This window comes from Nyctibius grandis, chromosome 6, assembly GCF_013368605.1.
Source record: "Nyctibius grandis isolate bNycGra1 chromosome 6, bNycGra1.pri, whole genome shotgun sequence".
NCBI lineage: Eukaryota > Metazoa > Chordata > Aves > Nyctibiiformes > Nyctibiidae > Nyctibius > Nyctibius grandis.
Window position 1 is genome coordinate 39,624,166 of NC_090663.1, and position 11,701 is coordinate 39,635,866.

General features: G+C 36.7%; 1 protein-coding gene across 1 annotated transcript in view; it reads right to left on the reverse strand.

Moving 5' to 3' along the window:
- Window positions 1-7,001, reverse strand: part of TENM3 (teneurin transmembrane protein 3) — a 472,906-nt gene extending 465,905 nt beyond the window's left edge. The window contains exon 1 of the mRNA XM_068403619.1: window positions 6,948-7,001. The gene's annotated coding sequence lies outside the window, so the exon portion shown is untranslated. The remainder of the gene's footprint in view (window positions 1-6,947) is intronic.
- Between the last annotated feature and the right edge of the window lie 4,700 nt (window positions 7,002-11,701).

Sequence of the window (11,701 nt, forward strand, 5' to 3'; positions counted from 1 at the left end):
CATAAAGCTTCCATTCTCCATTCTGCCTGTCTTACTATATATTAAAATGAGTTTTGTGAACAACATAATTCGTACAGTAGCCTCAAGTATACTGAGGCAGTGCACAGCCTCTTGATATCTGTCAGACACTGGAGAAAAGGATGTGGATGACAACTGAACATGAGACCACTTTGCTGTCAATTCAGAAGTGCAGTGTGCACAAAAATGTCCCTTTCTATCGCTATTAACCGCGAAATGTCTCAAACCTCTTCAAAACCCCATCAGAGTAGATTCGGAGGCCAAATCTCAGTTTCAGGAAACTCCACCCCTTCCTATAGAGATCATTAAACTCTACCTCAAACCAGCAAAAACTCATATGTTGTTTCTTAGTTTACACAAAACATGCAGAAATCACATTTTTTGAACACAAAGGCAGAATTCTGGAAAAAAAAAATCAAGTTGTTTGTTCTTTCAGCAAAAATTCTCACTGACAAATTGAGTTATATTAGCTTCTGGTTCAGCTTGAAGTACCAGCCTCAGGTTTTCTTGATTTCTATGCTTCCTGGCTTATCTCCCTCGGGCTATTCAGGTTAGATGGATTCAGCAGACTAAATATAAAAATCACAGTACAAAATCTATCACAAATTAGCCTTTAAAAGTAGTTCAAAGAACCATAACAAACCACAAGAAAGGGTTTTTAGCCTCTTGAAGGGAAATAACAAAATGCTTTTTGAAACAATAGTTCAGTGGCTCAAAAAGAATTGAGCATCTTAAAAAACCAGGACTGTAATACTTGTGGCAACTCAAAGCATCAGCTGGACTACTTTTAGACATGTTATTACCATGCTGAAAAAGTGAAACTGACTGTCAACATTATTTAACATTTTGCTTAAGAAATCAACAAAATCTTCAATTTTTTTCCTTCTTTTTTGACATGCAAGTGATAAACAGTATGAGCAAAAGAAAACTAAAAAAAAAAAGAAAGAAAAAGACTTATTAAAAGAAAAGTCCCTGCTCTTTTTATCTAATGAACTACTCAAAACACCCACACTCTAATTAGTTCAGCTGTATTCATAATATCTGACAAAACCCAACTTCTATTTCATTGGAAACATTTTTCTGAAAAAAGAACTTGGTTTTCTGCATAGAAAGTAAAACATTACTATTCTACTATCCAGTTAGTATAAAATTTTTACAGACCAGCAATGACAGTATCTTCTAGAATTTATCACCTGGGATATTTACTCTCTGATCCTGGATTGAACATCATCTCTGTTAGCATCAACAAGCTGTAGAACTAACAGCAAGTTTTGTCAAACAGTAAAGGGTCCTAAAAGACAGTACTGAAAATCCTGGATTGTCCTGATGTAGCACCTCTCTAGGCACAGTGTTTTTCCCATTGCTCTGTACTCTGAAAGTGAATCCATGATTTTGCCTCTTATCTCTGCAGATGCTCCAAAGGAGAATCCTACCAATAAAGACAGAAATGATTCCTAAGGACAAAGGTAAGTTTTGATGTTTTCAGATAAAAAAAAAAAATTATAGAATCATAGAATCACAGAATCATTTAGGTTGGAAAAGACCTTAAGATCATCGAGTCCAACTGTTAACCTAACACTACCAAATCCACCACTAAACCATGTCCCTAAATGCCACATCTACAACGTATATATTTCCCAGAACACTTCATACTGAGTCACTTGGTGACCTGTATGCATTAGGTCAGCTCTGCCTAGATGAAACAGAGCACAAGCTCTAATAGCTACTGTCTCTAGCTTGTGGCTATGCCAGCAGGTTGCGCTGAGGCTTGAATAAGGGCTAACTTCCACTTTCTGCTGGAATTGCAAGAGGTTCAGGATCTCACTCATGTGGCAAAATAGGAATGTGTTATAGCAGTCACTTTCCACCTGAGGCCATCTGAGCTTTACAAAGGAGGCAACTCTTCACTTTATTCTGCTATTAAACAGGTTAAGTTAGATATGCTCGGGACCTGCTTAATAGCCTGACAAAATTGAGCTCATTACTGATCAAACAGCTCTGGCCACTTCTGATTAAAAGTAGGATGTTGATTGTGACGATAACAGACTAAAATTTAACAGCTTTAATATCTTCATTGGCTTGAGAGGTTGAATTAATAAATTAATACATCTCAAGGAGAAGTTTTAAACAGGGGCTGTACACTGGGGGGATACCAAAATACTGATGACTAAGAATGTTAGAGACAGAGAAATTTCCCTTGATAAGCATAGCAGAAAACTGCAGTTTTACCAGGAGAGGAGAATCCTGGCCCTAATCCATCCTTCCAGACTATCCACACGAACCACTGGGACAAATAGTGATCCTTCCTCCTTATGCCATTTTGCGGCTGGTCTTTAGGGCTACTGCTCAGAAGTGAGATACATTGTTTTGAGAAGGACCTAGAAACAGAATTTTTTCCACTTTCAAGGGAACCATTTTCTAAAGACAGGAACTAGCACCATCATGAAACCTATCCTTGGATTTTGAATGGAAAGGGTGAGAAGTAGTCTGTACAGCAAGGGAATTAAACCCAGGAATTCAGGCCCGTGAGCCCTAGGCTAAGTTGATTTGCAGCTCAGGACTTCAGATGGGGACCTCAGCTTTGATGGCAGAGAAGATTTCAAACTCATCTTTGCCACTGCCTACTGGTGGCTAAAGTATTTTTTTTGGGAACTCATTTCTCAGATTTACAACTAATATGCCAAACACTGCAATTTTGTGTAAAGATGCTAGAAGTGTCTGCAAATATGAAAACATCCATCCAATAACACAGGTCTCCATAACTGACTGATTGCCATGAGAAGACGATAGTTCAATGATTGAGTACAATACCTTTTTATTCTATTGAGGACAACTTGAAAAAATATTTCCATTGTCATGCCTCTCTACAGCTTGTAAATATAGGTAGCCTGACAAAGATTTGATACCTTTGAAAAAAAACAAAACAAACCCACAAAATATGTGTAGTACCAGGGAGGTGGGCCTACTATCAGCTGGGAATTCAGCTCTGATTCCTATATCAACAATGCAAGATGCTGTGACAATTAGTGCATACAACAGGAGATACTAAGTCACTACATTCCCTATATACTAAATGAAAAATTCCATGGATTTCCAAAATACATACAACACAGCAGAAGCCATAAGCTCATTGTATTGGGGTGAGAACATTGCAGTCTTACTGACACTCAACACTCTTATATACATTGTTATGAAAGGAAAAGAAAAAAGAAAAAAATTAAAAAGTTGTGACAATAATAACTTCTGCCACAAAACTGTATCATCAAGACATCTATTAAATATAGAAACCTCTACTAAAATACCAATCTTTAACACAGTGTACAACACCATTTGACTGTCATGAATACAAATCGAAGCAAAATGCTAGCATTTAAGCCACAGAAAAGAAGTTGAAAATAAATGATCATTAAAAACGTAATGATAAAATTTGTGAGGACAGACCTTCATCTACCACCAAAATTAATAAGTTTTGTAAAGGTTTATTGATTTTAGCTTATTGTTTACAGTAGTAAATAGTCATAAGACAATTGTCTGGAAGAACAGGGATTTAAAAGTATTTAAAAATTGTTTTCAATAGAGGCCCTCTTGACACCAGGACCAGACACCAGGACTTGACACCAGTTGAGATCTACTGAGGACTTACACTGTTGCAAACTGTTGACAACTGTAGGAACACAGACCTACTGAGAACAATCCTACAGGGCTTACTTGGTAAATGAAACAGACCTGGAAGTCATTATGGGGAACCAAAAAAACCCAAGAAGAACCAGATGCATCACCACTGGACTCCTGCTGCACCAGCAGCAGAAGTACTGACTGATCAGCCGCATCTCTCAGGACACACAATGTTTGAATAGAGTACCAACCTTGGGAGTAATTTGAAAACACTGTCTGTTCATGGCTTCAGGTATACTAATGTAGAAGAACCAAGGAGTTCAATTAACTGATTGCATTAAAAAAAAAAAGAACAAACCAAAACACTGAATAACTGTGTATATCCAATGCTAGTTTTGTGTAAGTACAAGCCGTCTTCCATATGAATATTTGTGAGAACAGGTATGTGAGCGTTTACTTAGCACAACATGCCAGTCAGATGGAAGATATAAAGCTCCATTCTTATTCAGAGGTCATAAAGAATTTTAAAAATTAGCTTTTGGAAATAAATGCCAAGTGTACTTCAGTATTAAGATGTATGTCTGCATGAACATTAATAAGAACTGGAAAGATCTATTACTGTATTCATTGATCTTGCTTATTGCCGTCCTTGTGTGCTCTGAATCATTCTCTTTACTGAGAAGGATTTGAGTACAGTAAAGTACAGGTGAATTAGTGAAAGGTGCAGTAGTGAAAATCTAAATTTGCAAAATCAAACTCATAGAATTACTGGATTTCCTTAGACTGTAATGGCTAAATGGGCAATGGAAGAGAACATCTTACATTGCTTAGTTTTACAAGCACACCCTAGTTTCTGCTCATAAGTCTTATCCAGGGATACATTTACGTTTCTACATAAAAGCATATCCAAACAGCACCAGGTACAGATATTATAAAAACAGCCTTTCAGTTTCTCTCTTATAGGGACACTACAAAACACATATTCATGTTAGCTATTTTAGTTTAAAAGTTTAGTCGAGGGTAAAGGAAGAGCACCTTTCATGTAGCTGAGAAGAATTTGAAGAACTTTGCCCCTGCCCCAAGTTTAACATGTATATTAAAGTAGCACTCATACATCCCTTCCAAAGCAGAAAACAGACTAAATTAAATGCTAAAAAAGCAAAGAAGTAGCAACAGTGTATTTCAGTTGCATAGACTTCGCCTTTGTATGTGTGTTGCACCAAATAGACAACCAATAAATATTGTTAGGTACTTAACTGAATACCAAAATTATATATACAACCTAGAATAAATGATACATACCTACAATTCCATACAGGTACTTTTTTATTCTAAAATGAGCATAATATAACCTAATAGTTCTCACTCACAAATCACATTTGATTAAAACCAAAAGAAATATTTAAGAATATATCTGTAAATGTATTTAAAACTTCCTGTAAAAATGGTATTCTGGACATTTTTACTGCATATTTTTCTTATGCACGTAATGAGCGCAAAGTAAGATCAACTTTTTCGATTTTGCTAGGAAAATCACATCCAGAATCTACAAAGCTTTGTCGCTAAAAGCTGCTACACCTATCAATGCAAGACCTAGGCTATGTTCTGAAAATAAAACAAGAAAGACAACTAATACTGCATAGAAGTAGTACATGGAAATTTCCCATTCCTTCTAGACCTTTATTTCAGTATTAATTTATTAATCCTTAAAAAAAAATATAGAGCTTTATTATTCCCTGCAGGAGACAAGTTAAAGTGCTGGAGAGGGCTACTGAAGAAGGCTATAGCAGTCAGTTGTGTTGTATGGAACATTAGAACTGCAAATATCTTTTTTAGATAATATCTCTTATGTCCACAGTTCCATGAGTGAGATACCCTACCCCTCCTTCCTTACACTGTCCCTTCATCAGATTCAAGAAAAAACTGTATTACTCAGCAATTACAGAACACATTTAAATTAAACACGACAACATAGCTAGGAAATGAGAAAGGGATAAAAGCCAGTAAAAAAAGTCTGATAATGAAGACTCTAATTCTGGTGACTAAGTGATGCAATATCTAAAGCCTTTTCCAGGTTATTGAGATTTTTATTCTTTTACATGGAGAGAGAGGAAGTGAGAAGGGGGGGTGGAAAAAAAGAAGGATCTGTGGTCTGTAAATGATCAGCACAAAAAAATAAATTATGGTCAAGTAACTGAACTTTTCTGATGTGTAAATTGAATCATTCCCACATGCTGGTGTTTTATAATTAAAAGACCCTTCTCACTGTGGGAAATTTTACTGAATTTTGTATTAAAAGAAGAAACAAACCATCAATCAGGAGGAGGTAGAGGAACTCAAAGAGCTCAACCCATTAAACTTGAAGAGTGTAGCCGAATTCTGAATGACTTGCTCTAGGAAACTGTAGTTCTTTTAAGGCAGGATACCATACAAACATTAATGAGCAGAATGCGTATCTGATCGCTGTTCTAAAATCTTTTGTAGTCATATAGAAGAACACACCTTCCATTTGGTGTCACAAGATGCAGAATATGGTTTTAAATGAACCCTTTTTGTGAGGTTCATGAGCTTTAAATTACTTGACTTTGGTTACCATTGAGAAAAATCACTGAGCTAAAACCAAAGGGAAAAAAAACCAACCCAGGTACTTGTTCAATTCAGTACAGTCTCTGTGTAAGGACTGATCAGACAGATTAAGGTTTGCTCACAGCCAGATCACTGTCAAATACAAACACTTCTGTGGGGGCACCAACAGTTACCATTTCAGAGCTCTGGTACCTTATGTGCTTTCAGCCGAGTTGAGGTCATGGCTACAAATGACATTTGCAAATTATTGATCTAAAGAGGGGCATCATTATAAAACATCACAATATGGCATATGTAGGCAACAGTAGTTTCTTGTGGAAACTTGAGAACTCTCACATGAGATTTAGTGGTTCATTCTGAGAATGTCATTATTTATTCAATTATGTTCTATTCTTGATAAGTCTGGTAACAGTAGAGAATTTATCACCCTGGATCTTCCTTCTTGGACAAAATACATACATCTGTTAAAGTTAGCGCTACATGAATTTATCCCATTTTATATTTTGACCTACACTGTTATTGCGACAACAGTAAATTAGATATAGCAGCATAAATTATTGATAGTGTGTAAGTCAGCAGAATGTTGTATACGGAGCACATACTGGCCTATTGTAAGTTTGTATTTAGCTCTATTCTGTCAGTTAGACAACTGTGTGTGTCATTTTAAAAGTACCAATGCAATATATGGCTCCCACCAGAGCTCGAGGCTGTAGGATGTTTCATCTTACCTTCAGCTTTCTCTGTGGTGCTATGCTGGTGGGTCTCCGACGATCCAGGAATCTGCAATGAGGACAGATTATAAAGAATTTGGTCATCAAACACATTTTTATTTTTTAAGTGTTTAATTATTATTACAAAATATCACAGTAACTTCAAAAATCAAAACATTAGATTTTTTTTCTGTACCATTATTTTCCTCTTTGCATTGTGATACACAATGTGTTCATAAACTGTGTATCTTTCCTAAAGTCTATATGAGATGCAAATTATCTGTAATAAAATATTTATTATAGCTGCTGCTGGACTGACATGATACTACACTGTAAAATGCAATTTTGTATGAATCATATGGGAGTGTTGATTGTATGTTGAATACTAAACGTAAAAATGGCATTTTGGAGATCCGTGTTCATTGTACCTCATTTACTTTCACATTTGGTTCCTTCAGGTGACATGTGAAAAGATTCTTTCCTTTCTGCTACTATGGAAAACTGATCATGTGTCCTGAGAATTTAATATAAAACTTAAGAGAAAGGTCTTCCTAGCTTTAGAACAGAAGATATGAATTGCAACTTCACAATTTTATTGATTTTGCAAATATATTATAGATCCCCCTGCCATAGCTTTGCAAAGCCAATGTATTCAACAATAAAAAACATAAAACCTATAGAAAATATAATGATTACTTTTTTAAAGAAAAATAAACCTTGTAGTGCTTAGAATATACACAAAGAGCTATTTTCAGACAGTATTTTTCATAAGTATTACAAGCTTACAGTGTTCTGAAGTTAACTATAAAATGATTTTCTGTTTTAATAATCAGGAATTTGGGAGTATTTCACTCCAAAACACTGTATAAACACTGAGCATTAATAAATTAAATGGATACATGAAACGAAGACCTTGCCAAAAACGATAGTATCTGAAAATCTTGTTTCATTCATATATTTTGTACATTCCAATTATGTTCACATTGTACTATCTGCCAAAAAGGGAAGAAAAAAAAAAGTACAATATGTCTTGAACTGCACAACAATCTTTTGTTTCTAGAACTCCTCTTTGAACAAGAATCCAAACAGCCTACACAATTTTTCCCTGAGCCTTTAATAATGCTGCAATTTTGCAAGTGATAATAATAACTTACGATGATGGATCAAATGTGAAAAAAATGTACACTTCCTATATTTGTGTAAATACTTTTTCCCATGACAACATGTTCTCATTTCACTGTGCTTTCAGCATTTTAAAAATGTAGCGTGAAGGAGAATTTCACCAGTAATTTTTTTATTTCAAGCAAAAACAAGCGAAGCGTAAAAGCTCAGCGTTTTCTGGGATTTTTTTTCTTTCTATAAGGTAGGCGTTGGACTGACTGATCAAAGAATCAGAAGGAGGGATACCAATGTGATCCAAATAATGGTAGTGTACTTGTTTACGTTGGGATAGAGTTAATTTTCTTCTTAGTAGCTGGTATGGTGCTATGTTTTGGATTTGTGACCAAAACAGTCTTGATAACACAGGGATGTTTTAGCTATTGCTGAGCAGTGCTTACACAGCATCAAGGCCTGTTCTACTTCTCACACTGCCCTGCCAACGAGCGGGCTGGGGGTGCACACGAAACTGGGAGAGGACAGCTGACCTCTACTGACCAAAGGGGTATCCCCCACCATACGAAGCTGGGCTTAGCAATAAAAGCTGGGGGAAGGAGGTGGAAGGATTGTTATGGAAATTATGCATGCCAGCCACCGTAACAGGGTTCGACTCCAGGTTTCCACATAAGCCAAAAGATAGATTCCTTTAGGAAAGTACTTTTTATTAATAGCAATACAGTTCAAGCTGGGTGCCTCCGAAGAGGGACTCTGAACAAAGAAATCCCTGTGCAATTATACCCTTACAGTCTAAGCTCCCCACCCCTCATGCGGTAGTTCAGACCAATAGTAATATTAAGGTCTGCGGTCATCTTGCTTTTTATTGGTTTGATTTGATTGCTGTTTCTTTACTAAGCAGTTGCTAAGTGGTCATCTTCCTATACAATATCACATCCTCTTAGGTCGGATTTGGCCAATTCTGTAGTTAGCTATTTGGCATGTTGCAATACAGTTGTTACAGTTCATATACCACAATCTATAGGCTTTCTCTACTCTAGCTATTAACGTTGAAGCAGCTAGCTCTAAGTTTCAACGAACTTTTTCTACAACAGTTCAGAGTTATGGCATTTGTCTTCCCAAGTAACCGTTACACGTGATGAAGCCCTGCTTTCCTGGAGATGGCTAAACATCTACCTACTGATGGGAGGCAGTGAATGAATTCCTTATTTTGCTTTGCTTGTGCAAGCAGTTTCTGCTTTATCTGTTAAACTGTCTTTATTTCAGCCCATGAGTCTTCTCACTTTTACCCTCCCGATTCTCTCCCCCATCCCATTTGGGAGCAGTGAGCGACCAGCTGCACGGGGCTTGGCTGCCTACCAGGGTTAATCCACAACAACCAGGAAAGTAATTCTTAATATTGTCTTCAAACTTCTGACAGGCAGAGATTAAGAAACAGTATAAGCATCCTATTTTTAGCTTCTGAGGAAACCAGAGGCATACTACATTAGATCACAATACTGATGGGCTCTACAGTCTGAAAAAGTGGGTGGATATTGGATCTGTGCATCCAAGTTCTACCTGAACCATGAAAGGCATTTCCTATGGTATCTGTAAATATAAAACTGGATAATAAAAGTCAATGCAAACTCTCCCACATGGTACTGAGACACAACATGTCCCCCCAAGTTTATGCCCTGGATTGTAAATGAAAAAAAAAATTATATATGTGCAGACAAATATAAAATTAACAAATAGCTCAACTGTACAGTCAATACAAAAATGGAAGAAGCTTAAATACTAAAATATAATTGTAGCAATATGGGGGCAAGGTACTGAAAAACTAAAGGCTCAATATTAAAAACGCTGTAATGCGTGGTGCCTAGTTACCAAATCATTGATTCACACCATTTGAGAACCTGGCTCCATAATCTACTTTTAGTAAGGGTTTTACACCATTAAATGTATGATGATTCCATTTAGAGGTGTTGCACATTGCTTATTTTCATCTTTTTGTGAGTATAAAGTTTATTTAAGAACTGGATGAAGTGAAAATTCTATGATTGTATAGATCTGCTTTATTGGGGGTCATCAGTAACATTAAGTCCTCTGATTCATATGCAAACACAAATATTACAGCGTTTGCATTTTTTTTTAGTTATAAGCAAGCACAAAAACAAATACACAACAACCAGACTTGTGTCTAACTTCCAGACTCTGTGTGTCTAACCGTTCCTACTTGTGAATCAGAATATCTGCACCATAGATCGTAACACAGCCTGCTTCGGGAATTCTGAACCCCAGACAGCAAAGGAGCTGGAAGGCAAACCTGAAATGTTACTGTGTAGAAATCTATTGCAACAATCTTAAATTTTGTCCTTGTGTTTTCTACATGGGTTACCAGTTTCAGGAATTGAATCTTGCACCTCTGGAGGGTGGGCTAATGAGTTCTAAGCAATGACTTCACAACTGTGAAGAACAGATATTTAAATTCAAGAAAAAGCAGGAATTCTTATTACTCTGCTCCCTTCAACATTTCCTGTTTCTAGATTTAAGTGACCCTGTGCTCAAAATTCTTCCTTTCTTGATTCCATTTCTAGGTGACTGACTGTCCTGATTCACTTAACTCATATTTCTGAATATATTCCTAGCATTGCACACTTGAAAGTCAAGCTCGGTGACACTCACTGCCAACATATTTAACTCCCTTTGATGCTCTGGTCTTCATTTACTGGAGCATGATCAAAGAGTGCTGTCCTCAGAAACTTGGGAAGGAAAACTGAAAATAACAGACAGTTGAAGTCCAACAAATAGCAACGGAGGCTCATCCCAGATCTGCTCTTCCTGAGGTGCTCAGATGTGGAATTTTTCAGTTTCACCAGAATCAGTCTGATTAATCAGTCTGCTAGTTTTAACGGGAAACATACTATCCAGCAGAGAGGTTGTGATGAGGATATTTTATAATTAAAAAAAAATTGAACTGTTAATCTATAGTAGTTCAGTTCATGCACAAACTCTCACAACAGACCTGGGACAAGAACCCCAGCATCTTGAAAGGCACTGCTGTGTAAGAAAAGAGGAAGTTTCTGTTATCAGAACGCTTAACTGCTGATCTTCAACAAGGAAGTTAAAATTTCATCTAATTGTTCCTAACTAGCTTGGAAGAAGGTAATGTAAGGTCATATAAGATTACTCTAGACCAAACAACCAGGCAGCAATTCAGTTGCCTGGCCTCAGCTGCTTTTCCGGGAGGCAGCAGGTCTCCCATAGGTCCTAATCCCTATGGGACACGACACATATGGTTAGACAATGGCATCAGTTTCTAGCAATTCACCAGGGATACAGATTCTTGCACACCACCCACACAAAGTCAGTGGAAAATTTATTATGCATACTGAGACGGAACCTTTCATCCCATAGAGAAAATGCAAAATAGAAGAGATGGTAAAACATCAATGCTATTTTATGTAAAAGTCACTCAAAAAAGCTTATAAAACTTTACTGCTGCCTGCCAGATAAAACACTGAAATGATCCATCACATCCTATTTCTTTGACTACCAGCTTTAAAGGTCTATTAACTTGGAACTTGAGTGATTATAATGCTATGTTAACACTGATGAGAACCATACGTTGATTTGAATTGGGGAAGAATACCTTGCACACCAGAAAAATAGTTTTC